General features: G+C 56.4%; 1 long non-coding RNA gene across 4 annotated transcripts; it reads left to right on the forward strand.

The window, feature by feature from the left end:
* The first annotated feature begins 995 nt into the window (after nucleotides 1–995).
* On the forward strand, nucleotides 996–27,164 carry LOC142066967 (uncharacterized). 4 transcript variants are annotated; one of them, XR_012663846.1, is made up of 8 exons: nucleotides 996–1,326; nucleotides 6,561–6,620; nucleotides 7,610–7,764; nucleotides 8,144–8,253; nucleotides 17,086–17,277; nucleotides 17,537–17,646; nucleotides 24,391–26,110; nucleotides 26,311–27,164. It is a non-coding gene; the product is annotated as an uncharacterized LOC142066967 (long non-coding RNA). The 4 variants fall into 4 exon arrangements; XR_012663845.1 differs by having other exon boundaries at nucleotides 24,391–26,104; nucleotides 26,311–27,137; XR_012663844.1 differs by lacking the exons at nucleotides 24,391–26,110; nucleotides 26,311–27,164 and having other exon boundaries at nucleotides 1,052–1,326; nucleotides 17,537–17,915.
* The last annotated feature ends 327 nt before the right edge of the window (nucleotides 27,165–27,491 follow it).

The following is a 27,491-nucleotide window of genomic DNA, read 5'->3' on the forward strand; positions in this document are numbered from 1 at the left end:
TCTGGGGGCTGAAAGGTGAGCCGCGCTGGGTGGTTGGCGTGGGAGTTGTGGAGCAAGTAGGGGGAAAAAAAAGCAACAAGAAAAAACCATCCAAATGTTTCACAGCAGGTAGAAAGCTAGGCAGAAAGCAAACTGAATGCTGTAAAGACAAAAGCCGAAAGCCGGCTATGGACTGTATGAAAAGAGTCAGTGCCACGGAAGGAGGTTATTTCTTCCACTGACCATAGGAGGCTTTTTGTGAGAAAACACAACACCTCTTCTTTCTGCTACAGCGCGGCACCGCAGCAGTAATGGGCCAGAGCGTGCGAGCGCCTTTGGCAGTATCGGTAACGACCGGGGCGCGGCCGACCGGCCAGCCCACCTTCCGCACAAGGAAAACACCATTCCCCTGGAACGCCACGCAGACCCAGGACGGGTAAGGCGGAGGCCGAGCCCAGGCGCCCCCATTGCCAAGGACCACCTTGGCCTTGCAGCGTCTCACGCCTCGGGGTGTTTTGCAGGCCGTGGCTAAGCTCAGGCCCCCTGCTCGTGGCTGCCCCCGGTCCCCCGGTCCCCCGGCGCCGGTCGGGCCCCAGCCCCCAGCGCGGTGCGGCGCAGGGCAGTGACCCAGCAGGGCGGCCCCACGGGCCCCAGCCCCCCACCCCCCGCCGTGCCTGCGGCCAGGGCCCCGCGGCCGCCGGCCCCTTCCTCCTCTGCTCGCTCCCGTCGCGGACGGCTCGGTATGTGTCACGAGGGGCAGCCCCGTTCAGCAGCTCTCGGAGGGCGCGCGGCTCTGCCCGGCCGTGACCGGGGCCCGCAGGGGTTTCCCGCTCGCTCGCTCGCCCCGAAAGGCGCTGGCCCCGAGCCGGCGCGCCCCCCTCCCCCGCCCGGCCCTCGGCGCCCTCGCGAGCTGAGCGCGGCCCGGCCAGCAGGGGGCGCTGGCGCTCACCGGCTGGGCGCGGGGGCGGGGCCGGTGGGGGCTGGTCCTTCCGGCCGCCCTTTAAGGGCCGCCCCGCGGGGTTCGGGCTTCCGGTGGCGCGTGAGCGGCGCGGCGGAGTGGGAGCGGTGCGTGTGGAGGCCGAAGCGCCGGTGCATGGGGCGGCCGGGTCGCGAGGTGTCTCTTTGCGGCGCCGGGGCCCCTCTGCAGCCCGGCGTGGGAAGCCCGTGGCCGGCGGAGACTGCTCGGAGCTGGGCGGGGAGCGCCGCGGCAGTCCGGCCGCAGGCAGCCATCCCCTGCGGTGGCCGGCAGCCTCTCGGGACTCCTGGAGGCCTGGCGGTGCCCGATCCTCGCCTGCGGCAGCCGCCTGAGAGAGCAGCGCGGCCGTGGCCGGGGGCCGGAGAGCGCTGGTGGGTGAGCTCGGGCAGCGGTGGAGGCTCCGTGTGGGCGGGGGGGGGGGCCTCCGTCGCCGGGCCGGGCTCGGTGCCGGGCGGGGGGGGGGGGGGGCCTCCGTCGCCGGGCCGGGCTCGGTGCCGGGCGGGGGGGGGGGGCCTCCGTCGCCGGGCCGGGCTCGGTGCCGGGCGGGGGGGGGGGGGGGGCCTCCGTCGCCGGGCCGGGCTCGGTGCCGGGCGGGGGGGGGGGCCTCCGTCGCCGGGCCGGGCTCGGTGCCGGGCGGGGGGGGGGGGCCTCCGTCGCCGGGCCGGGCTCGGTGCCGGGCGGTGGGGGGGGGCCTCCGTCGCCGGGCCGGGCTCGGTGCCGGGCGGGGGGGGGGGGCCTCCGTCGCCGGGCCGGGCTCGGTGCCGGGCGGGGGGGGGGGGCCTCCGTCGCCGGGCCGGGCTCGGTGCCGGGCGGGGGGGGGGGGGGCCTCCGTCGCCGGGCCGGGCTCGGTGCCGGGCGGGGGGGGGGGGGCCTCCGTCGCCGGGCCGGGCTCGGTGCCGGGCGGGGGGGGGGGGGCCTCCGTCGCCGGGCCGGGCTCGGTGCCGGGCGGGGGGGGGGGCCTCCGTCGCCGGGCCGGGCTCGGTGCCGGGCGGGGGGGGGGGCCTCCGTCGCCGGGCCGGGCTCGGGCCGGGCGGGGGGGGGGGCCTCCGTCGCCGGGCCGGGCTCGGTGCCGGGCGGGGGGGGGGGGCCTCCGTCGCCGGGCCGGGCTCGGTGCCGGGCGGGGGGGGGGGGGCCTCCGTCGCCGGGCCGGGCTCGGTGCCGGGCGGGGGGGGGGGGGCCTCCGTCGCCGGGCCGGGCTCGGTGCCGGGCGGGGGGGGGGGCCTCCGTCGCCGGGCCGGGCTCGGTGCCGGGCGGGGGGGGGGGGCCTCCGTCGCCGGGCCGGGCTCGGTGCCGGGCGGGGGGGGGGGCCTCCGTCGCCGGGCCGGGCTCGGTGCCGGGCGGGGGGGGGGGGCCTCCGTCGCCGGGCCGGGCTCGGTGCCGGGCGGGGGGGGGGGGGGCCTCCGTCGCCGGGCCGGGCTCGGTGCCGGGCGGGGGGGGGGGGGCCTCCGTCGCCGGGGCCGGGCTCGGTGCCGGGCCCGGGCGGGGGGGGGGGGCCTCCGTCGCCGGGCCGGGCTCGGTGCCGGGCGGGGGGGGGGGCCTCCGTCGCCGGGCCGGGCTCGGTGCCGGGCGGGGGGGGGGGGCCTCCGTCGCCGGGCCGGGCTCGGTGCCGGGCGGGGGGGGGGGGGCCTCCGTCGCCGGGCCGGGCCCGACCCCGTGCCGGGCGGGGGGGGGCGGCTCCGTCGCCGGGCCGGGCCCGACCCCGTGCCGGGCGGGGGGGGCGGCTCCGTCGCCGGGCCGGGCCCGACCCCGTGCCGGGCGGGGGGGGGCGGCTCCGTCGCCGTGCCGGGCCCGACCCCGTGCCGGGCGGGGGGGGCGGCTCCGTCGCCGTGCCGGGCCCGGCTCGGTGCCGGGAGGGGAGGGGGGCGGCTCCGTGCGGGGCCCGGGCCGGTGGGAGGGGAGGGGGCGGCTCCGTGCGGGGCCCGGGCCGGTGGGAGGGGAGGGGGCGGCGCCGTGCGGGGCCCGGCTCGGTGCCGGGAGGGGAGGGGGCGGCGCCGTGCGGGGCCCGGGCCGGTGGGAGGGGAGGGGGCGGCTCCGTGCGGGGCCCGGGCCGGTGGGAGGGGAGGGGGCGGCGCCGTGCGGGGGCCCGGGCCGGTGGGAGGGGAGGGGGCGGCTCCGTGCGGGGCCCGGGCCGGTGGGAGGGGAGGGGGGGGGGGGGGCGGCTCCGTGCGGGGCCCGGGCCGGTGGGAGGGGAGGGGGGGGGGGGGGCGGCTCCGTGCGGGGCCCGGGCCGGTGGGAGGGGAGGGGGGGGGGGGGCGGCTCCGTGCGGGGCCCGGGCCGGTGGGAGGGGAGGGGGGGGGGGGGCGGCTCCGTGCGGGGCCCGGGCCGGTGGGAGGGGAGGGGGGGGGGGGGCGGCTCCGTGCGGGGCCCGGGCCGGTGGGAGGGGAGGGGGGGGGGGGGCGGCTCCGTGCGGGGCCCGGGCCGGTGGGAGGGGAGGGGGGGGGGGGGCGGCTCCGTGCGGGGCCCGGGCCGGTGGGAGGGGAGGGGGGGGGGCGGCTCCGTGCGGGGCCCGGGCCGGTGGGAGGGGGGGGGGGGGGGCGGCTCCGTGCGGGGCCCGGGCCGATGCGGGGGGGGGGGGGGCGGCTCCGGGCCGGGGGGGGGGCTCCGTGCGGGCCCGGGCCGGGGGGGGGCTCCGTGCCCGGCCCGGGGCCTTCCCCCGTTTATTTTCTGTGTACTGGGTTTTGGGCCACCTGAAAGCCTTTGGCGGGGTAGGTTTGGTGCGGGGAGATGGCAGGTCTGGAGCCTGAAAGATCTCGGGTGGGGGGCGGGGGAGGTATTTTTTGCCTTAAAACTCTGAGCCCACCTCGTGTGTCATGTCGTGTTATCACGTCGTGAGTCTGGTGACTGTGGCAAATGGCTCAGTTGGGCGTTTTCTGATAAATAGCTTCTGAACCTGTGCGTGTGTAGGCACGGGGAGATTTGTGCAGGGTGACAGAGCCCCTTGTGCTTCTGTGCTAATGTCTACCTGTTCTAGACCTCCAGTGTTGGAAAGCCTTTGTTTAGTGCCTAGTTGTGCCTGCGTAACAAATGTTTTAGCTGCTGATGTGTTATACCTCTGCTGTGAACTTTTTCCTGGGTGGCTTGATTGTTTCTGGTTGTCCGTGTAAATCTAGGCAGCTATTTTCTGCCCGGTGGTGAAGCCTATCGCTTTGGATAACAAAGGGCAGGAGAGCAATAAAGAAAAAGGTGATCTGTCTGCTGCAGCTCCTTGGAAACGATTCGTTCCTTATTTTCTGCCGTTGGGGAGGTGTTGTGCTTTCCAGCTAATGCAGCCTCTCCTGTGCCTGTCCACGCCGTGCATTTTTGTCCTGCCCTTGGTTGAAAAGGCTCTCCTTGCCTTCCTCCTCTCTGCTGTAGTTGGCTTAATCTCTCGCTGCTGCTGCTGGAAGAGGGATAAAGGGAGTGTTGCCGATCGGGTTGTTAAAAGCTTTTTCGCGGGCTGTAACGCGCAGGAAGGGGTGGGGGGAGGGGGGAGGATCAGGCTGCGGGGAAAATGGGAAACCAACATCACCTTCCCCTCCTACGGCGCAGCCCGGCCGCACGGCTCCCCGGGGATGCCCCTGCCCGCGGGTGTACCGTGTGTGCGCCCCCCGCGTGGGGCGGGGGGGGACGACACACCCCCACACAGTCGGCGGCACTGGGGCAACCCCTGCCCCAGGGCTCCGCGCTCGTACCCGGCTCTCCCCGCTCCGGCACGGCACGGGGCTGGACGCACCGAGGAGACCCCGGGGCGGCTTCTCTCGGCTGGGCGAGAACAGGGCCTGGCCCCGAGCAGCAGAGCGGGCACCGCCGGTAGCTCGGAGGAGCGGGGCCGGCTCGGCTCGAGGCGTCAGAGCGAAAGGGGACGAGAACCGGCCCGGAGCGTCCGGGGGGGTGGGGGGGCGGCGGATGGTCCGGTGGCCGGGTTCGGCTCCGTGCCGGGCCGTGGGGCAGCCGGAGCCGCGCCGGGGGGCAGGTGAGGAGCCGCGTGGCCGGGCGCGCTGTGGGTCGGCGGGTTTCGGCTGCGGGGTCTCCCGGTCCGCGGAGTCTCCGGGGGGGTGGGGGTGTGGGCAGCAGTGGCCCCGGGCCGAGCGCTGTCGTGGGTCGGTGGTTGGGTTTTGGGGCCGAGCCCGTGCCCGGCCGTGGGGAAGTAGGGGCAGCCCCACCCGGTTCTCGGCTGCTCCTCGTCGGGGTCGGGCGGCGGCGGCGACCCCGGCGGGGGCTCCTGCGGTGCCGGGCGGGTCCCCCCTTGCCCGCGAGGCAGGCAAGGACCCTGGCTGCTGCCGCCGCGGTTTGCTGCGGCAAAAATTGAGTTAGGATTATTAAAACCACAAAGGTGACAGGAGTCTCACAGATCTGGTCTATTTCTGAAAATGTCTTCATCCCATGCAAATGTCATCGGGATACAGATCATCTGCACTTCATGCTCTGACAAGACAAGATGCTGAGACAGGGATGAGCTCCAAAAGGACTGCTGAAAAGGAAAAAAACGCACTCCACAAAGTCATGGGTTCTTTTTTTGTTTGCATTTGGGGGGGGCGGGGTGGCTTTAACAAAAGAGTGCAGTGTTGGCCGGCAGCAGCCTGCAGAGCATTTTTGCTGCCTGATCTCTCCTTTTCTTCTCTTCCACTCCTCTTTCAGGGCTGTAATTGTCATTTGGATAGTTTTAGAAGAGCAGTTAAGTTGCTCGCCTGTGTCAATGTGCTGGTAATACCAGGAAGGTGAATGCTTGAACCGGTCCGGCGGGTGGGAATAACTTGGCTGCAGGTAGAAATTCTGAGGGAAGACCAACTAAAACCAGGAAGTAAATAGCAAGTTTCCAAAAAATGTGTGGGTGTCAAACACACAAAAGCTTTATTGCCGAATGTTTTTGGGAATATGTTCCAAATGGCTGTTTTTGGGAAACATAAATTTTCGGGAGATTCAGGGTTGTGTGTGGCAAAACATGTCCCTCTGTTTTTGTGTCCTGCCGCACAAACGGCCGGCGGCAGGGCTCTTGGTCCCCGCTCTCGCTATTGCCACAGCAGGGCTGCGATATTTGGACCTAAGGGATGGGTTTAGGAATGGAAGGAGAGAGAATGCCTGTAAGGGCTAAAAATGCTGACCCTTTGTCTCCGTCTGCCGCTTTTCCTGTGCGGGTGATGAAGCCGTCTTACTTTTCTCTGTTGTTCCTGGTCTAAATAGCTGCGAAGCTGTCGCCGCTGTGGGTGTGCAATTTGTGTTGCTGTGTTTCTGTGGAGTTCTAGCTACGGCTCGCTTCTAGTGTGGCCAAGCGTCAAGGTAGGGCTTTCAGTTTAAAGCTTCAGAAGCGCTGCGCGCCGAGATGGGTGTAGGTGAAACTGCTGTTGCGCCTGCAGCTGTGCTCGCAGGGATGCTGGGTGGCTCCGCATCAAACTGGCGAGGTGCGCGTGGACCTCCGTCGGGCTGCGCCCTGGGTGCGCGAGCGTGCCGTGTTTTTGCTGTTCCGGCTTGTACGTGCGAGGGCTTAACGTTTGATTTAATGCATTTCCTTTAACGGCAGGCTGTAGTTGGGCTCTAGATGGTATTCCTACGTGGGCACAAGAGCTGTGGAATGGTTAAGCTGTTGCTGTGCCTCCAGGTGACTTGTTCAGTAACACTGTTTTTCCAGGTGCAGATGGATGAGTCGTGCAGGGCCACGGAGGAGAGCCCAGGGGAGCGCTGTAAGAAGGTGAGTCTGTGTGTAGTACTGGAGGGAAGATGTGACTGATGGCTATAGGGCTCCATTATGGGTTTTACTCTTTTTTGTGATCCGAGGGTGCTAAGCGATGAGCCGAGTGTGATCTGGGCCCTGGAGGTGAGTCAGGCAAGGTGACCGGTGCTTGGTGGGCTGGAGTAGGTGTTCTTTTTCAGGTTATTCAGGGTTTTTTTTCCTTCTCTTCACTTTCCCATCCCAATTTGGGGCCGATTCCCTCAAAAGGGGACTTCCCCCTGTGGGGCTGCTTATGCAGCCTGGGAGCTGCTGCCTGGGCACAAAAATACCTCAAACCCTCTGACTCTGGGTCTGCAATGGGGGGTGAAAAAAGAGAAAGAATTCTGGTGGAAAGAAAACAACTTGGGACTTCTGGGAAAGCCAACTCCAGCTGGATTTGTGCAGCTGGAAAGGAAAAAAAGGGGGGTGGTGGGGAAGGAACAACCACCTAAAAGCACCCACCAACCATTCTCATGCACAAAACCGAAAGTGAAAATGACCATTTTTTGTAGGGCAAAAGCACAAAAAATCCCCACAGAACTCAGTAGTTTGGAAAAGCAACCCCAATTATTACATTATGTAAAGAAGGCGGGGGAAAAAAAAAAAGAAAACCAAACCAAAACCCGATCACAACCCTGATGCCACATGCCTACAAGCAGTTCCTGGGGCTTATTCTGTGGGGGTGGGAACCCAACCTTGTTCCCCAGGTTTGCTGTGCTGCTTCTCCTCCCTCGAGACACTTTGCTGTTTGGTGCAGAGGCAATGAACGGTGCTGCTGGGGCTGCGAGGGGGAAAGGTGCAGAGGAATAGAAGCTCTGTGGATGCAGCCAAGTTACGGTTTCTGGATGGTATTAATCGAGAAGAGTAATTCAGAGAATGCTGCTGCCCAGCGACCAGAATTGGGTACTGAGCCCGGGAGCCGCGCACGCGCGGTGGCGTCCCTGTGATCCCCATTGCTCTCTCCGCAGGTAACAGCCCTGCGATGCTGCGGTGCCTGCGAGGTGATGCCGCCGTGCTCGTTGCTGCTTCCTGGTAAGGAAAGGCCTCCTCCGCTCCTGCTGCAGCGTGGTGGTGTGTCGGACACGATTCCCTGTGTCGGGTGAGGCCTAGGGCTGCCGGCGAGGTGAGCGAGCCCCTTTGGTGGGTGCAGGGGTGTCTCCTTGTGTGCCTGCACTACTGGGGCTGGTGGGATGGGAAGCTTCAAACGACCCGCCGAGGCAGGCTTCTGGTATGCTAAAGGCGAGCGGGTGAGGGCAGCCCTAGGAGTTACCCGGGAGCTGACAGAAGGGAAGAGGGAAAGGAGGAGGAGGATGATGACCTTTTCCCCCTGCCCAGGGCGCAGAAGATAGGCGACTCCCCAGCTCACCAGAGCTCCCCCTCAGCCTCCCCTGGCCCCCCTTGCCCCGTGCGCCTGCTCCCAGCTCCGGCACGAGCGAGCTAGGCTACGTGCCTAGGAAGCCTCATCTCGTAAGAGCTGTAAGACACCCATGTATCCTCTTTAGGTGGAGGTCGGCCTAGAGTCTGGAGCTGCAGAAGAGGCAGGGAGGAGAGGAGGGGAAAGAAGCATCTGAACGGCTAAATAGTGCCAGCAGCGCTGAGAGCGAGAGTCGCGGTGAGTCCTGGGCCACTGGGGCCCCGTTGCCCCTCTTGTGATTAAAATGCAGATCAACAGATGCGCTGATTCGTACACTCCATGTTCCCTTAATGGAACACTGTCTCTGGTTGATTGATTTCATCACTTTGGTTACATTCCCCCCTTTGGAAGTTTTGAAATAATCATTTTCTCAATACTTCCATCTTAGATCAATAATATTCCACTATGTCAGTTTAGTGTTTGGTTCATCTTCTCAAAATTTTCACTTGATTGCGGTCTCTAGGGCATATGCAGGGTCCATTTCATACCCAAAATTTTATTAATTTGTTGAACTACGTCTGCAAAAAAATGTGGTCCTCTCTCAGAGGACATTCCTGTTGGCACTCTAAATCTTGGTATTATTTCTTTCAGCAACATTTTAACTACTACTCTAGCTTTGTTGGTGCAGCACGAGAAAGCTTCTGGCCAACTAGAAAATTTGTCCATCATCACTAACAAATACTGCTATATCTATTTTGTCTGGGTAACTCAGAAAACTTAATTTGCTAATAATCTCTAGGAGAATTTTTTGTTTTGTTACTCTTAAAGGTGGTTTCCTTTGGTTCAGGGGATTATTTCTAGGACAGATTGGACACTTAGCTACTATGGGTTTAACTGTTCTTGTCATGCCTACACACACTACAGATGCTTTTAAACTCAAAACCGTAGTATCTACACCGTATTGTGTTTGCTCATGCTTTTCTTTTGCACGTTCTGTCATAACCTGTGGGGTTGTTGTAATTATTACTTGTTTTTCTGGTGTTACCTACCATCTCTCTGTGTTTTGTGATGCTTCCAATTGTTCTGCTAATTGCTCATCCAATTTATTATATCTCGGTTTCAACTTTGGAATTCTGATCTGTTTTACTGGTACTAGCGCAAGGATACCTTGCTCTGCAGTCCTCTTTGCAGCTTTATCTGTCAATCGTTTGCTTATGTCTACAGCCGTCTGGCCGAATTGATGAGCTTTGCAACGCTTTACCGCCACTTCTTTTGGTTTCTGCACATCTTCCGGAAGTTGGAGAATTTCTTCTTTATGCTGTATTGATGATTCTTGGGCTGATGGCAGTCCTTTTTCCTTCCCAGTAGCTCCATGATCGTGGATCACACCAAATGCACGTTTGGAATCAGTCTAGATATTTATCCTTCGTCCTTCTGCCATTCGCAGAGCTCGCTTCAATGCTACCAATACTGCTTTCTGTGCTGAGGTGTTTGCAGGCAGCACCCCTGACTCCGTTCCCCCGGCGGCGATAACGACAGCATATCCGGCCATTCGCTTCTCTTCTCGCCCAGAGCTTCTTCCATCTGTAAACAACTCCAGATCAGGATTTTCCCAGAGGTTTGTGTCTCAGGTCTGGTCTGCTGGAATAGACTTGTTCAATAGTTAGCAAGCGATGGTGTTCGAAATTGTCCGTAAGGTTTTCTGTTGTTAAAAACATAGCAGGATTCAGTATAGCAGTAGTCTTCGATTCCACATCGTCTTGTTCTAACAGAACAACGTGATATTTCAACATTCTGCTAAGGGATAGCCAACGACCCCCCTTTTGTCCTAAAACAGTCACCGCTATGTGCGGGACACATACTGTCATCTTCTGTCCCATTGTTAACTTTGGGGCTTCCTGGATCGGCAGCGCTGTTGTTGCTACTGCCCGTAAACACCTAGGCCGTCTTTTACTCACGTGGTCGAGTTGTTTGGAGAAGTAGCCCACAGGTCTCTTCCAGGTTCCCAGTCGCTGTGTCAGCACTCCAAGGGCTAAATGTTGTCTTTCGTGGACAAACAACTCAAAAGGTTTAGCGAAATCAGGTAGGCCTAATGCAGGGGCCATCATCGAGGCTCTTTTCAGTTCTTTGAATGCCGTTTGGCATCCGGGCGTCCAGGTTAAATATTTATCCTTTGATTCTTTCAATGCCTCATATAATGGTTTTACATACAGTCTGTAGTTCAGAATCCAGAGCTGATGCTATTTCATTGTTTTCAGAAAAGCTCTCAGTTCCTTCGGGCCGCTAGGTTCGGGAATTTGACAAATAGTTTCTTTCTTTTCACTTTCTAATTGTCTTTGTCTTTGAGATATTTCAAATCCTAAATAAATGGCTGCTGCTTCTCCTATTTGGGTTTTGTTTCTGGAAACTCTGCATCTTCCTTGGCCCAGAAAATTAAAAAATTTCAAAACATTTTTCTTTACTTTCTGCCACTATCAGAATGTCATCCGCATTCTGTAACAATATGCCTCTCCCTGGGTTCTGTTTTTTCTATACATTTCTATATTTCTAATTTTTTTCTTGCCAGCTGAGTCCCAAATATCGTAGGACTAATTTTAAATCCTTGTGGAAGTACGGTCCATGTTAGCTGTGTCTTTCATTCTGTGGTGGGGCTTTCCCATTCCAAAGCAAATAGGCTTTGACTTTTTATGCCTGGAGGTATGCAAAAGAAGGCGTCCTTCAAATCTAGTACAGTAAACCATTTATGTTCCTCCTTTAAAAGAGGTCAGTAAAGCGTATGGATTAGCTACTACTGGATGTATATCTTGGGCCACCTGATTTATAGCCCTTAAATCGTGAACTAGCTAATATTCTTTGCCTCTAGATTTCTTTACTGGCGACACAGGAGTACTATATTCTGATTCACATTCTACTAAAAGCTCATATTCTGCAAAAATTTTATAATTAACTTCTGTGATCGTTTTCGAGCCTCTTGCTTAATAGGGTATTGTTTTTGTCTTACTGGCTTGGCTCCAGGCTTTAAGGTTTACTTTTACCGGCTCTGCCCACTTAGATCGCTCCGGAGCTCCGCTCGCTCAAACCAAAGGAGAATTACTACGTTTTCCACTTCTTCGGGAACCTGTTCCTCCCTGGAGGAATCCTGTAACATAAACGCTCTTGCCTCTGTGGCTTTTGATTCTGGTATTAGTGATTTAATCTCTCCATCTTTAAAAGTTACTTGAGCATCTAATTTACTTAATAGATGTCGTCATAACAGAGGCAGTGGACATTCAGGCATATACAGAAATTGGTGAGTTGCCCATTGCTTCTCCAACTTAAACTTTAATGGCTCTGCGAGGGGCTAATTTTTCTTTGCTCTGTCGCACTAACAACACCTACTGATTTATGATTAAATTTCTCTTTACGTGTATTCAATACCAAATCAGTGACTCCTGTATCTACCAAAAATTCTATTTCTTCATTCCGTAGCTTCAGTGTAACCAGGTGTTTTCATCTAGGGTTGATTCCCCTGGTCTCCTTCATGCCAAGCTACTTCAAGCATTTTACCCAGATCTTTGGATTCAGGTTCTTCTAGTTTCTGAAGGTCTGAAGGTTGTTTCCTCCCCCCCCCCCCCATCAGGGCTGATTGTCTTATGAATATAGAGACCAACTGAATTGCTTTTTCTGGTTTTTCTGCGTTCAAATGAGTATATTTTCTGGCAGTCACCTTCAGTCTTTCCATAAAGGCTGAAGGGGACTCCTTTAATTCTTGTCTCGCTTCATAAATTTTGACCCATTTATTGCTTTTGGCATTGCATGTCTTACTCCAAATAAAATCTCTCTCTGACATCTAGTCAACATTCCCCTGGGTCCTGGCTGATTCGGGTCCCACTCGGGATTTGTAGATGGAAAATTCTTATTAATTGTTCTCTGTAAATTCCTGTTAGCATGTGCTCCCTGCACCTGCCTTCTGGCTGTATTCAATACTATTTTCTTGTCAGTTTCATCAAGCGAAGTATCCAGTATCACAAGTAGAGCAACACTTTTTCAAGTTCTCACCATGTTTTCCTCTTCTCAAAAACATTGCCGTAGAATCCTGTGGACGTATCTCACGCTGTTTCTGCCACGCTGGATGATTCCACAGTGTAAAGAACAAATCAACATATGCCACTTCTTCCCATTTGCCTTCCCTTTTTACAAAACAACACTAATTGCAAGATGGTATGATATTGCAATGTCTCCATGTTCTGGCCATTTGTGCCCACCTTCCAATTGATACGTTGGCCACCAATGATTGCAATATTCAATTAATGGTTTCTGAGTTAGTGGGTCACCACCCCCGACGTCTTTCCAGTGCTTCAAAATACATCCCAAAGGTGTTCTCTGTGGGATAGGTTTCTTACTCAGAAATGCTCCCATCTCCCAGTCGACTAGTAGTTGTGATTGTGCACTATCACAAATACTAGTCAGAGGGACTCCAAGCCCCGTTAGAAGTCTCACTGGGAATCCGCCACTGGGATCTGTAGCCCCCTGCTAGATATCCCTGGAGACTTCAACCCCCTGTTGAAGACCCCACTACCCTCGGGTCCCGCTCCACAGGCTTTCGCCTAGCAGAGACTTACCAACCGAGGTACCTCTTGGCCCCAACCCTGCGTGGCTTTTGCCGCGCCTTACGGGCAGGCCCGTGGGACTCAAACCCACTATCCTATCCTATGTGGGAAGCTAACCCCACGTATTATTCTACCTAAGTTTCTTCTTAAAAGAATGCCTTGTTCACCTCAATCCAGGGGATCTTGCTCAGAATTCTGTGGCCTGGGGATCGGAAGCTCTCCCCGAGAATTCCTTGGGGCTGGCTGCAGGTCCCACGGTCCCGCGGATCCGTCGAGATTCAAAAGCAGGGTCCCATCTGGGGTGCCAAAACTGTTACCGAAAAACGCGGTAAAATCAGAAATATCTATTCAACACAAATCTAGTATTAAAGAGCAGGCATTCTTTATTCACAGCGCCAGACGCACGGGGGATCGCTCCTCCTGGCGTGCGTACCTCACGCACCTTTCCCGTACAATTTGTAGATCAAAATTTTACGTATTCACACATATTCATTATTGTCCTGTCTACTGATCGGTACAAACTTGCTCGTTCCGTATGTAAATTACTGCGCAGGCTCGGCGGTGGTCGCGATCTCCCCCTGCCAGAATTGCCTTTTGCCTTCTTGGCTCTTAATCTTGGCAGTCTTGGCTAGTTTTCTCAGTCTGCTAAGCGAAAGCGCGTTTTGTCATCCTTTTCTGACAGAAGCACATTGTCTGTTGTTCTGTTGACATTAACGATCGCCTAGGGACTAAAATGCAGATCGACAGATACACTGATTCGTACGCTCCATGTTCCCGTAATGGAACACCGTCTCTGGTTGGCTGATTTCATCGCTTTGGTTACACCTGTTCCTGTTGTTCGGTTTCTTCTTTTTTGGCTTTGTGTGATTCTCTCTGTGATTCTGTTTTTCTCTGCCTCTCGCTTTTCCCAGCTCCCCGTCCCTCACTTTGAATGCCCGTGATCCTTCACCAGCTCACTCTCCCTTGGTTGCCATCCCCGTTTCTGAATTCCTCCTGCTTTGCCACGTAGCCCGTGACTTTTTTCTTAATCTCTCTCTGTCTGCCTCAACGCTCCCGCCGCGCTTTTTAATTTGTCTGCTCTGCTCTGTACCCTGCTACTGTTCTTGCCTTTCTGAGTTCTTCTCTGTCCAGCTCCCTTTCCCTATTCATGAATTCCTGTTCTTCCTGCAGCCACTGCTGTTCCCTGCGATCTCCGTCTCTCTCTGTCCAGCTCCCTGTCCCTAGGTTTTAATCCCTGCCTCTGCCCGCTGTAGCCCATCTAGGTTTTTCTCTCGGCCTCTCTCTCTGTCCGGCTCCCTCTCTCTGTGTTCTAATTCCACGTTCTCTGTCACGTAGACCCGTGCTATTTGTTTGTCCTCATCTCTCTCTGTCCAGCTCCTTGCTGCTATGTTTTATTTCTTCCCTCTCTCTCTGTCTTTGTAGCCCATTGCTGTTGTTGGTTTGTTTTTTTTTTTTTCACTTGTTTCTTCCTTTGTCTCTGCCTGCCTCCCAGTGCCTGATCTTTAATTCCTCCTTCCCTGTTAGGCCGCTGTTCCTTTTTTCCATTCTACGTTGTGTTCCCTTTGGTCTCCTGTTCTTATTCATCGGTTCCCTCCTCGCTGCCCTCTGGCTTGTCCCCATTTTAGTGTTGCCTCTCTCTCCCTCTCTCTGGCTTCTTGCCCCTGTTTTTAAAATTCCTCCCTCTCTTCTCTCTTCCCTGTTGGCCGTGTGATCTTCAGCCTTTCTCCATCTCTTTCTGCCCAGCTCTCTGTGTCTACTCATTAATTCTTCCCTCTCTGCCCTGTAGCCTGTAGCTTTTGTCCTTTCTCCATCTTGCTGTCTCTGGCTTCCCCATGACCCTATTTTAGAATTGTGTCTCTCTTCTTTCTGTACGCATTGCGATTCCTTTTGCTCCCCATCTCCCTTTGTTTTGGGTGGTTTTTTTTGTTGTTTTTCTGGCTCCCTGTCCCTAATTCTTAATTCTCTGCCTTCTCGTGCTCTGTACCATGTAGCCCCGTGGTTTGTTTTGTGGTGTTCCCTCCCCGGCCCCTTCCCTCCGTCGTTGGCTGTCTCGGCTCCCTGTCCCCGCGGCTTCATTCTTCCCTTTCTGCCGTGTTCTTGTCGCTTATCTTGTCTGTCTCCATCTCGCTCGGTCCAGCTTCCTGCCCCTGTTCTTCTTTCCTCCCTCGCTGTCGTGCTGCCTGCCCCAGGTTCTTTGTGCGTCTCCAGCCTGCTCCTCATCCTTCTTTGTTGGTCTGTGTCCTGCTCTTCCCTCTTTCTGCTGCCTCTCTTCCCCTCTCTCTGCTGCTTTTATCTCCAGCTCCGTCAGGCTCCCTGTCCTTCTCTGGCCGTCCTGTTCCCTGCCTCGTGCCTTCTCACTACACGCACACACGCCCCCCCCGCCCCCGTCCAGCCGGATGCCGCTCTTCTCTTCTCTCTTCCTACTGTCCCGTGCCCTGCTCCTCACCTTTGGTGGCCTCCCCCCCTGCCCAGCAGCCCGTCGCCCCAGGAGCCAGGCGACGGGCGGTCCGTTCCCTGCCAAACCAGGACAAGCGCGTGCTGTGGCTTAGCCCCAGCTGGCAACTCTGCACCAGGGAGCTGCTTGCTCACTCCACCCTCAGTGGGCTGGGGGAGAGAGCTGGAAGGGTAAGAGTGAGAAAAATCATGGGTTGAGATCAAGGCTGTTTAATAGGTAAAGCAAAAGCTGTGCGTGGAAGCAAAGCAAGGAATTAATTCACTCCTCCTTTTCGGCGGGCAGGTGTTGAGCCACCTCTGGGAAAGCAGGGCTCTGTCATGTGTAACGGTTACTTAGGGAGAGAAATGCCGTAGCGCCCCCCCCCGAGGACTCCCCCTTCTTCCCTCAGCTGCGTGTGCTGAGCGTGATGTCAAATGGTATGGAATATCCCTTTGGTCAGTTAGCTGGGAAAGCTTTCCCAGCTGTGTCCTCTCCCAGCCTACTTGCTGGTGGGGCACTGAGAGAACCAGAAGAGGCCCTGACTGTGGAAGCAGTGCTCAGCAAGAACCAAAACATCTCTACATTATTAATGGTGTTTTGAGCATAAATCCAAAACTTATCCCTTCCTAGCTACTGTGGCGAAAATGAGCACTATCGCAGCCAACACCAGCTCCGTGCGGCTGCGGCAACGGCGGCCGAGGTGGCCTTGGGGCAGGGGGAGCGTTGGGGACCCTGACCCACGAATGGCTCCTGGGACTTGTTACGTGCGCGCCTGCACAAACACCTGCCCTCTCCTTTGCCCTCAGGGCTGCGTTTGCGCTGCCTTTGCTTGGGGCAAGGGGCTGTGATGGAGCCCAGGGGAGGAGGTGGTGCACTGTGGGGGTGAGGGGAGGGGGCCCCCCGTTGCTGCTGTGCCTCAGCTGTGGGCGGGGTCTGGATGGAGGAGCCCCAGGTGCGGGCGGTGGGGCTGACGGTGCCGGCTCCTCCCTGGAAAAGGGGTGGTGCCCGGCTCCGGGGGGCCAGTGTGAGCCGAGGGCGGAGCGGAGCTGTGGCCGAGCGTCAGCGGGCTGCGACTGTAGCGAGGGAGGAGGTGAGCGGGGGCTGGGTGATGGACCGCTGGGTCCCCGGTCAAGCCCCGAGGAGGGCTGCAGCGGGGCAGCGCCGGGTCGGAGCGGGCGGTGGGGAGAGCGAGGCCGTGCTGAGGGCTCGGTGAGGTTTCCGGGTGCATCGGCGGGAGGGACGGTGGCCCGCAGGGTCCGAGGGCGGGGAGGGCGGGCTGGCGGCGTGCCGGGAGCTGTGGTGGTGCGCCTGGCGGCTGGCCGTGCGGCCGTGTTGTGGCGCAGAGCGTGCCGGGAGGTGTAGTCCTTGCGGCGCGCGGCTGCCGGGCGGCCGTGTTGTGGCGCAGAGCATGCCGGGAGGTGTAGTCCTTGGGGCGCGCGGCTGCCGGGCGGCTGTGTTGTGTCGCAGAGCATGCCGGGAGGTGTAGTCCTGGCGCAGTGGCTGCCGGGCGGCCCTGTCACGTGGTTCGCCGGGGCGTGGCGGGAGGCGCGGTCTTCCGGCGCTCGGGTGCCGGGCGGCCGTGGCGCGTACGGTAGGCGCGGTGTATTTTTGGGGTTGGATTCGTGTTGATTTCTGGCGGCTTCCAGGTGCGGCCGCTCCCCGAGAAGCGGTGAGTTCCCCGGGAGCTGACAGAAGGGAAGAGGGAAAGGAGGAGGACGATGACCTTTTCCCCCTGCCCAGGGCGCAGATGATGGCCGCCTCCCCGGCTCGCCGGACCTCCCGCTCAGCCTCCCCTGGCCCCCCCTTGCCCCCACCTTGCCCCGTGCGCCTGCCCCCAGCCCCGGCACCTCCCCTGAAGCGTGCTGCGTAGCCCTTGGCCGCCCCCAGGCCCTGTCGTGAAGGCAGCGAGCCGGCCCTCAAGCGCACTGGATTCCCCCTCGGCGCAGGGGCCCGTAGCAGTAGCGCGGGGAAGGGGCGGTGTGTCCGGAAGCCCCTGCGGAAGGAGAGGCTTTGGCCAGGGTCGATCGACGGTAATGACGGTCGCTGTTTCTTCTTTCCCTCTCCCAGAGACCGTGCTGAGGATGTGGTTGTCTGTCCTTCCCCCGGGGACGCCGTCGACTGCGGCCGTCTCAGGCTTGCGTGGCTTCTCTCTGCCCGGCTTTGCCATCCTCGCAGCGCCGGGGCGAAAAGGGACACACAGAGCCCTTCCCGGCTGCGGACAGGAGCTGCCTCGGCTGAAGCTGGAGACGCCAACGAAAGGTAAAGCAGAAGAAACTGAAGGCGCTCTGGCTGCCAGCTGCCTTCCTGCTGCAGGCAAGAGAGAGCCTGTCCCTGCAGGTGAGGGAGGAAGGATCCCCCTTCATAGCCCGCAGCGGGCCAGGCCACCAACGTGCACCGCAGGGTCCGTACGCGGTAACCCGGAGTTGGGTACGGGCGTGTAGTGCACGAGCGAGCTAGGCTACGTGCCGAGGAAGCCTCATCTCGTAAGAGCGGTAAGACACCCATGTATCCTCTTCAGGTGGAGGTCGGCCTAGAGTCTGGAGCTGCAGAAGAGGTAGGGAGGAGAGGAGGGGAAAGAAGCATCTGAACGGCTAAATTGTGCCAGCAGCGCTGAGAGCGAGAGTCGCAGTGAGTCCTGGGCCACTGGGGCCCCGTTGCCTCTCTTGTGCGTCCTGGGCCCTCCCTGTCTCTCCCCCCTGGCCCCCTCTCTTTCCTTACCTGCTGCAAAATTATTTTTTGGTTTTTTTGCGCACCCCCGCGCCTTCTTTCTCCGTCTCGCTCTGAGTGTCTCCCTGCCTCCCCGTCTTTTCAGTCCTCCCTCTCTCTGTCCTGTAGCCTGTGGCTACTTGTTCTTTCTCCGCCTCTCTCTGCCTGGCTCTGGCTCCGTTTTATATTTTATATTTATGGAGAGAGCATCGGGCGTCCTCCTCTCTTTGCAGGGCTGACCCTGAGGAAATGTGGTATGTTGGTCGATAGCATGAATATATATATTTTGTGGGTGCACAAATCCTTTTCAGAGTGTCAGAGGGTAAGGATTTTGTTCTGTTCAGTGTAAACATTGTTCTGTTTGGTGTATTTGTCGAAGACGAGAGTTTAGTGTGGGAGGTAGTCAGCTCTCTGGCTGGTTTGAGGTGGGCTATACGTGTTTGTCGGTCATCTCTCACCTGCCAGTTGTTTTGAACTAGTTTTATCTGGTTTTCCTTGGGAGTCACGAAGGGATTTGGGGCTCCCTGGTGGCGGGTGCTGTGGCCAAAAGAGAAAGCAGGGTCACAGAGTGCTTCATTTACGGGGCTGGCCTCGGCCATCTACTGCACAAACTTCTGGTATGTAGCGATCGGGATTCGATTTCCTGAAGAAGGAGAGGATGATGGAGCTCATTATAAGAGCATAATCATTCTCTCTTCCTTTGGCAGTACGGGCACCCGAGGGCCAGCCTGCTTTTGAGGAACAGCATGAGGATGTCTGTGTCGATGCTCAGCAGTGGAAGGAAGCTTCTTTTGGAGGCCAGGAAGATGAAGTGGAGTGCTTATTTGTTGTGTTTGATTTTTATTGCGGGGATGGGGAGGGGTGGGACATGGAAAACGCGGTCCCGGGCAGGGGAGGTGTCTATGACGTGGGAGGCCGTGAGAGAGATCATGGACGCTGCTGGACAGGCGTTAGAACCCATTGCTCAGGTTGGACGGACCCGGCAGAACCTCTGCACCATCTTAAGTAATGCCTGCTCACGTACTGAGATTTTAGTAGTTGCCCCCGCATCAGCTTTGGCTTTTCCTCGTCGAGCTTGTATTTTGGCAAGAAGCGTCTTTCGTTAAGCGTTTGGGTCTAAGGGGTGTCCGTGAGGCTACGTGTGGTGCCCATCCCCATGAGATTTTGTGACCATCAAGTGATATTCAGCGTCCATCTTATGCCCGTCTCCTGTAACTACTCTGCAGTTTTCGCTTGAGGCTTGATAGCGCAGCGTTAGCTGAGGGTGGCATTTCCCCCGCTGGCCCCTTCACGCCGACGGCGTTTCCCCTGCCGGCCGCTGTCCGTTCCCTGTAACCGTGACTCTTGTCCTGGCAGAACCTTTGCCAAAGCCACCTTTGTGCTCCACAGCACAAAGCAGTCTGTTTTCTGTCTCGAGTATGTTTCTTTTCGGTATCGGATACCCCAAAGCTGTGTACCATTGGCTCAGGTCTCTTCTTGAGCTTCTGCGAGAAGAGAGAGCCTTCATCTGTTTTTATCGATGCGTCTCCTGGGGTGTTTTTTTGTTGTCCTTTACAATTTAGTTTTGTCCCAGCTACTGAGGTGTTAATTTAGCTGCTTCGTACGGTTCCCGATACGCTTGTGTATTTCCATGTTTCTTTTCATGTTTTTTGTCCTTTGAGACTGATCTAGTTCTGTTAAGGGACTGAGCGAGAGAGAGCGTTGAGGTGACTCCGAATGGTTGATGGTTTTACAGTAAATGATTTACTTTATAACCAGAGATATTTTTTGAGAAGGGGTTCTTAAAAGATTTTGTTCTGCTTTGCCATTCCGCTGGGGTAGATGAGCCCCAGCCTTTTTTCGGGAGGCTCATTCTGCTCCTGGGCTTCTCTGGTACTGTTCCTTGAGTTGGTTGCAGGTTTTGAGCTGTCTAAGCTCTTTGGGTAGGTGTGTTTTGACATTTAGAGAGGGGGAGGTTTCTGGTTGAGGTAAGAGAGCAGTCAAAGTTGAGCAGCAGATATATATTAGGAAGTATACTTGTACGAGCTTTTGTTTTTCCTCGGGTCAGTAAGTTTGTGTTGGTTGTTCAGGGGTAGCAAGATGGTCTAATAGTGTGTTTTGGATTATTTGGTTTTGTGGGGGTGTTATGGTTTTGTCTGGGGTTTTTTTGGTGTTTTGTTTTTGTGTGTGGTAGGTGTTTTGTTTGGTTGGTTTTGCAGGAATTTTATGACTTGGCTGAGGGTAGAAGCGTATATTTTTTCCACCAGTTTTGCCTGTGTGTTGTGCAAGTTGTTGACGTTATCTCTCAATAGGACTGATGGTGAAATGCTGCGGTAGGGGTTAGGGTGAGCGTGTTGTACGCGTCTGTATATGGAGCTCTAGCCTTCCTCCAGAAAGCAGCAGGGACGTAATGCATAGTGTGTGTCGGGTTACGGAACTGCTCGTCGCCATTCCCGATCGCCCGCAGAGTACCACGTTGTCCCGAGAACCTTTGCAGCTTGCGGCAGGTCCCTTGTAGATTATAAGCATCAGGGCTTCCGTTATTTTGTGGGCCTGTAGAGAGCACGGAGTCTGCGGGAAGCCGGAAGGTGGGAGGTGCTCGCAGAACGCGGGGCAGAGGTGGGAAGGGCAGCTCCTGAGGAGCGGCTGACAGAGGGGCTTTAGGGGTGCAAATACAGGGCAGGAGCTGTCGGGAGGGAGTGAGGTTCCTTCCCTGACAGTTCAGGAGGAGAGGAGGGGTTTTTGAAGTCTTGGTACCGGGGGATGGTTGGGAAAGGGGTGTTTTAGTGTTAGCTAATGGTCGCGTTCTGTGTGCAAGCAGCCTCCGGTAGCCCAGTCTCCTTCCCCGTATGTGTCAGCACGGCCACTCGAGCGTGCTGTCTGCCGAGAGGTTCTCCACGCAGCTGTTCATGGAGTCGCTCAGGAGCGAGTTACCTACAAAGGGAGAGTGTGTCACTACACCCAGCCACACCCGTTTGCTTCCCGTACTGCTTTTGGCGTTTGGCCTATCGGTGTCCGCCTGTGCTTGAGTCATCTCACACGAACTGTGATTTTTGTGTGTTGCGTGGTTTGACTTTTTCTTGCAGTTTAAGTAACAGGTCGAGGGTTAAGCAGGACAGTCGAGCGAGGCGTGACGGCAAAGGCGAGCAGATGGCGTCGTGTGCTGTGACGGGGCGGGCTGTGAGGCCACTCGTCTGGGATTTCTGCCTTTGGGGTCTCTGTGTTGCCGAACAAGTCGGTCAAAAGGATTTGTTTGTTTTGCATGGTGAGCTCTTGCTTTTGGAAAGCAGTGTCCAACATCTGTGTGCCTCTCCGTATTTCCCCAGAAGTGGGCCTGGCATTGAAGGTGACGGTTCCCCAGCCATTGGGGACGGACCGAGTATGCGAGCAGGCACCTGACGTGGCCACTGACCCGGGAGGCACGGATCGGGAGGTGAGGGAGGCGTGTTGGCATGGTAGGGGAAAGGATGAGTCTGGAATGTGGCTGTTGGTGGAGATGTATGGCAGGGAGCCGGACACGGGAGGGAGGGGGCGAATAGAGCATCGTGAGAAGGTAGGTCAGCACGTGACAACGGAGGGGTCGTGCAGTGCGAGCACCTATGTGACTAGTTAATGAAGGGACTCACAAAACTATATGCAAAGCGGGATGTCTGCCCCCAGCTCGTTGGGCAAGGTGAGCGATGAACAGGAAACCGTAGCAGCGGTTATTTTTGAGGTGTGGAATTGTTTGTGAGTGGGCGGCCGCTTCCAGGCGCAGGGGTCGCCTTGTCTCTCTGGTTCTCTAGGCGCCGTAGGTGGCAGCGGCCACGACATCCAGCCTCATTAGAGCGTGGGGGAGCGGAAGTTCACGGCGCTTCCGAGGAGGCTGTCGTTGCAGAATTGGTCGGCGTTGAGTGGTGCGATGCTGAGTGATGGCACCGCACGTTTGGAGATGAAGAGTGTCCGTGTGACCGCAGCCCCATCCTACGTAGCCTGTGTGGCCTTTTCAAAGGATGGCTTTTGAGCCCCCGGATTTGGAAGGGAAGCTGAGGGGCCGATGCGGTCTTTGTGCAGGTGGCCGGTCGGTTGGGGGAAGCGCAGGTGGGGCAGGCAGGGGTTGTCAAATCAGTGGAGGGTACCGTTCAGAGACCGGACACGTTTGGGCCGAGAGAGGTTGTGGTGTCCTTTCTGCAAAAGAGAAGCATCTGCCAGGCAGGGGAGTTCTGCCTGTGCTTGTGTCGTTGTGTGGATTTTGTAGTCTGTCTTTGTTCCTTACTGTACTCGGGTCTCGATGTGTCTGTTATTCTCTGTGCTGAGCAGGCACCTAGGTAGCAATATTGAGGGTTTTGCAAGCCCTGGCTCATCGGCATAATGGTAACAGAGAGCTTCCTCTCTCGCATTTTAAGTCTACTGCATAGATTTGTCTTGTGTCTTTAATATTTGACCTTTACAGAAGGCCATCTTTTTGCGGTGGTGGTTAAGGCGGCCTCAATACTGCTGCTGAAGAGCAGTCTGAATACCCAGAGCCCTTTTCTGGGACCTGTTCCCTGCACCTGAACATTCTGAGGTCTTTAAGGGTAGCTTGTCGCTCGTGCATCGTCCTAGTTGTGGGTATATGGTTTTATCGCAGGTGATGATGGTACGTGACTTCTCTGCGGATGCTATAGCTTCTTCCTCGCTGCCGTATAGATCTTCTTGCCCGGTGGCATCTCTGGGCCGGAAGTCCGTCGTCTTGGTGAGAATTTTCTTAGGTGCCTCGATCATGTCACTTGTAGTATTTGTGAGCAGTGTCAGTCTGTGCACGTCGATGCCTGTGTCAGAGCTGCTCCGCCTGAGGGTGTAGCAATGGTAGAGCGGGGGAAAGAATAGCAATAAGAGTATATGGTTAATGTTACTGTTTTGGCAACGCCCGTACAACCCTCATTGGAGCGAGTGGCTGTTGGCAGCGGGCGAGGACGGTAATTTCCGGGGTGTTTTGTGGGTGCCGAGGGGATGACCGTAGCTGTCTGGGAGAGGCAGCTAGAGTGCTAGCTGAGCAGAGGGCACCTCTCAGCTGTTCAAGCTTGTACGTGCGTGGGGCTTAACATTTGATTGAAGGTATTTCCTTTAATGGCATGCAGTAGTTGGGCTCTAGATGGTATTCCTACGTGGAAGCAAGACCTGTGGAATGGTTAAGCTGTTGCTGTGCGTCCAGGTGACTTGTTCTATCATGCTGTTCTTGCAGAGGATGAAGATGGAGCTGTGCAGGGTGATGGAGCAGAGCTGAGTAGAGCACACTAAGGCAGCGGGTCCGTGTGCGGGATTAAAGGGAAGATGCGACCGAAGGCTATTTGAGGAGCATTTCAGGCGAGCTGGGTCGCAGTGAGGGGGCGCATGGGGCTGGTGACTTTGTTTTCTTTGCTCTCAGGAGCACAGCGCTATCCCTAGGGGCTGGCAAGGTTCTAATTGTGGGGCCGGCGCCCATCGGGCGCTTCTTTTTGCGTTACAGTTTAAAGTGTGGATCGCTCTGATGTTTGAGGAGTTTCTGGGCAGTTGTGGTCTGTGGCGTCGTTCCCAGATGCGTGAACAGCTCTGCTCTGTCGCTGTCTGTTTTCAGGGAGCATGATTTCTTCCCTGCATCCTTACGTTCTTAGGTCTTGTAGCTGGGCTTCTTGTGCCTCCTCCCTCTCAGTTTTGAGAGGAACTTCTTGTCACGGGCCCTGACGCTCTTCTAATCATTTTGGATCTCGTTAGGGCCTCCTTGCATCCCTGTCAGGGTTCTGCAGGTCTTGTTGCTGGACGAGCTCTTCCGTCCAGTTGTCTCTGTGTTTGCCGAGAGCGTTCTCTCGTCTCGGAGGCGCGCAGTTTGTAGTGTTTCTCATAGCGTTGGTGTGTGCGTTTTGTGAGTTTGGCTCGGAGCCGCCTTGCTTGCCGTGTAGAGTCGGGTAGGTGGCACAGCGATGAGAGCTTAGGGTTCATCTGTTGCTATGCTAAGGCTGTTGGGGGAAAGGTGGTACCGTCATCTCGGATGGAGTGGCCCTCCTCAGCAGGCAAGGACCGTAATCACCGTGACGTTTTGTGGGCTCGGAGGCCGTGACCGTGGCTATCTGGGAGAGGCAGCTAGAGTTCAGCTGAGCAGATTACCTCTGCAGGGTGTTCAAGCTTGTACGTGCGTAGGGCTTCATGTTTGATGTCATATGTTTGGTTTTAATGGCAGGTTATAGTCGGTGTTCAGGAACAGTTAAGGTACTGCTGTGCAACCAGGCGACTTGTTTGGTATTGGTTTTGGAGATGCCGAGGGACGAGTCGTGCAGGGCGACGGAGGGGAACTGAGGGGACCGATGTAAGCGGGTGAGTCGGTGCGTGGTGTATATAGAGGGAAGATGTGACCGATGCCTCTGTGACTCCATTGCTCCTTGCGTTTGTCTTTTGTTTTGGTTTTGAAGTAGCGTAGCAATGAGCAAAGGAGGCAAGTCGAGCAAGGCGAGTGGTGATTGGTGGGCTGAAGTAGCAGCTCTTTTCTGAGGTGTTGTGTTGCTGGGGAAGTTATAAGCAACGCGTGTCGTTTGGGTGTTACGGACGGCGGGCGAGGTGCCGTGTTCAGCTGCAAGTGACGTAGGCCGGGTGGGAGGCTGTCGAGGGAAAGGGGTGCGAGACGGGGATCGGTGCGGGCAGGCTGTGGCATCGGGCAGCATCTCAGGAGGTGCCTTTTCGCTTGGCTTTTTGCAGGTGCCGCTGGCAGGCTCGGAGTGCTGCTGCCGCACGCCTATGAGAGGTCTGAGAAGGTGGGGCAGCGGCCAGCATCTAAGACCAGAGAATGCTGTGGTCCGTCGTCGAGCTCTTCAGTTTTGTAGGTAACACGTGGGCCGTCTTTGGAACGGCGTATGAGCATTAGAAGTGAGCTGGGTAGTAATGAGGAAGTCACGGGGCGGTGATTTCTCACGAGCGTAACGGTAGTTTACTGTGTATTGATACGTTTGGTGCCACAAGCGATGACGGAAGCGGGGTGTGATGCTGGAATCTGTGCAGAGCAGGTGAGCCGATGGGCATGTTCGTTTTGATGAGGGGGGTGCTCTGGAAGAGATCTGTGTTGACCTGTGTGATACTTATTGCTGGCTCTGGGTTTTTTTCTTATGATGAAGAGGCACCTGGCCACTGCAAGAATATCCTGGTTAGCTGGTGTGTTTCTTGTTGTGAAAGGATGCATAATCTGACCCATCTGAAAGCCCCACGGTGTGACTTTGGTTAGAAAGAGATTTTGAAGAATTGAGATATTTCTTATTCAGTGAGGTTGCATTCTATGAACTTGCCATCAGAGTGCATCTTAGAGACAGTGTCTTTGTCAGCAGAACTCATCAGCACAAGACTTGCAAAGTATTGCTTTTTTTTAAAGATAAAAAAATCCATGGTCCTTGCGGAGATCCAAGCACAGCACATACTCCAAAGGTTGATGGCATTGGTAGTGCTTGGGTTCTCAGTTGTAACAGTCGAGATACCATAAAATGCGGTTCCCCTGCATGCTTCGGTACAGCCGAACGCATTAGCAGGTCTGCCGGTCCTTCTTGGTAGCCCCGTGTATTGCAACACAGGGGATTTGATTTGTGTGGTTTTTTGTTGTGGTATTTTTTTCCCCCCCAAAAAAGTAAAACTGTATCGGGGATCTCTTCACTCACCGATTCTTCTGTCATAAATGAAAGTTTAAAAAAAAGCTAACATCGTCTGATTTACGACGTGACTTGCGCTCTTTCAGCTGTAACTGCCAAGCAGATGTAGGGTACGATTTGTTAGGTGTACTTAAGCAGGTAGGTATTTGTTGTAAATATTTAATGAGGGGCGACTGAATGTTGTGGGGGGGTGTTTCCTGCCGGTATTTTGAGGGAGCGCCCTTAAGTATTTTATTTCAGTCTCGCTTTCGACGCGCGTTTCCCTGGCAGTTCAGCAGCATCTCTTGGGCGGGGCAGCTGGGCGGACGTCCCTCCCGACTCCGTAACACGCCAAAACCCCCCAGTCACGTTGCTGCTGTGTATTTTGGAGATAGATAATCTTATGGCGGGCGTGAACAGCTGTGCGAGTTGAATGAACGCAGAAGGAAAATGGAAAGCTTTTAGAGCCTAGACGCTCATATTGGATGTGCATAAACACGCGCCCGCCTTCTCAGCACAAAGTGAATTACTGAGATTTATTCTTAATTTTTTACGTTACTCTTTCAAGTTTGACACGCTTCACTTCAGGCTTCGTGGAGCCAGGCAGCAAGACGTGCGGCGGCAGGGCGACGGCTGTAGCTGCTGCGGTGGATCTGTAAGCGGAGGTTCTGGTTCCGGTACAACTTTGCCCCGCAGCCTCACGGGGTTATCTCCCCGCAGCGGTGCCGTAAGGAAGGGATGAGACGTTTTCCAGCACCAGCCAGAGCGTTCAGTGTTACGCGAAGGATCTGTTCAAAATGGTATCGGTTAGTCTTAATACCGTTTTCAAGCGTTCCAATCACTCTAGCTTTTAAAGGATGTGTTGTGTTTTGACGTGACCCGTTTGCCTGGAATCTTCCTGCGGCTCAATTTCCTTCCTACCCCTTATGCTGACTGAGCTCCTCCATTTTCTTCTGTGCTATTTTATTAACGTGCTGAAATATAGTTTGGGATTTCTGTTTTTCAGATGTCGTCTAAGTGTCTCGTGATGCTCAAGAGATGCCTGCCGGTCGTTAAGCGTGGTGAAGGTAAGGGGCCATCCCTCGGCCTGGAGGCTCCTGGCTCTGTCTCCAGCGGGTGCCCCGCAGGTGCGGCCGCGAGGGCTGCCCGGTGGGGAGAGTCGGGGCCCCCAGGGACCGGGGCTGTTTGTCACCCCGGGGAGCCCGTCCCAGTGCGGGAACATGTCCGAGCGGAGCCCGAGAGAGACGTGACACCGTCCTCTGGCACGCTCCTGCTCTGCCGTGGGGCAGCCGCCAGCCTGCGGACAGGGGCTGGGGGGGCTGCAGCTGTTTGGGGGGCTGCCCCACCTTTTAGATTTTAGCAGAGCTCCCCCTTTTCTGGGGGGTGTGGGAGGGGTGTGCGTGTACCTTTGTAAATGGCACTATTAAAGTAATGAGCTGCAGGTTGGAGCAGGTTCCCTTGTTTAGTGCCCTTCTTGGGGGTGAATAAAATTGGGGGAGTCCTGGGGGGGGTGTGATGATGTCATGTGGGGTGCCCCGGTGTCACTGGGGGAGCTGATAATGCGTCAGAGGAACAGGTGAGTGGGGGCGTCATGTAGGGGTTCCCCCCCAAAAAGGGGGGTTACAGCCCCAAAATGCCTGAAAATTCAGGGGGGCTATTACAAAAACCTCTTATATATATTGACATGTGTAATATTAATTTATAGATGCATAAAGGGATTTTGAGATAAGAACTTATCTCTCCTATATTATATAACGGATTTCGGGATACAAAAATTCTGCATCGAGATGCAGGGTTTTAAAACACAAAAGTAACTCGACCGTCTATATATCTAGATCAAAAAATAAAGGAGTTTAAAGTGAAAAGGATAGATGAAGGAATTCAAAGCAGAAGAAAGTCTGACTAGAGCGAGCATCTACGCTTAGTGTGTGTTACATAGTCTAAGTAGATGTGTAATCTAAATAGAGGTTATATAGAGTGAAATAAGCCGAGGTATAACTGTAAGTAGATGTCTAAATAGAGAAGTCGAAAAAGATTGAAGTGTCAAAGGGTAAGTAAGCAGATAGCTAGCCTAAATAGCTGTTTTATGTACGTGTTAATATGGAAGTCTAAACAGGTATGTGTAAAGAGATATTCTGTGTAAGTGTAAATAGCCTAAATAGGTGTAAGTGTAAATATAATAGCTAA

This window comes from Phalacrocorax aristotelis, chromosome 20 (genome assembly GCF_949628215.1).
Source record: "Phalacrocorax aristotelis chromosome 20, bGulAri2.1, whole genome shotgun sequence".
In the NCBI taxonomy this organism is placed as follows: Eukaryota; Metazoa; Chordata; class Aves; order Suliformes; family Phalacrocoracidae; genus Phalacrocorax; species Phalacrocorax aristotelis.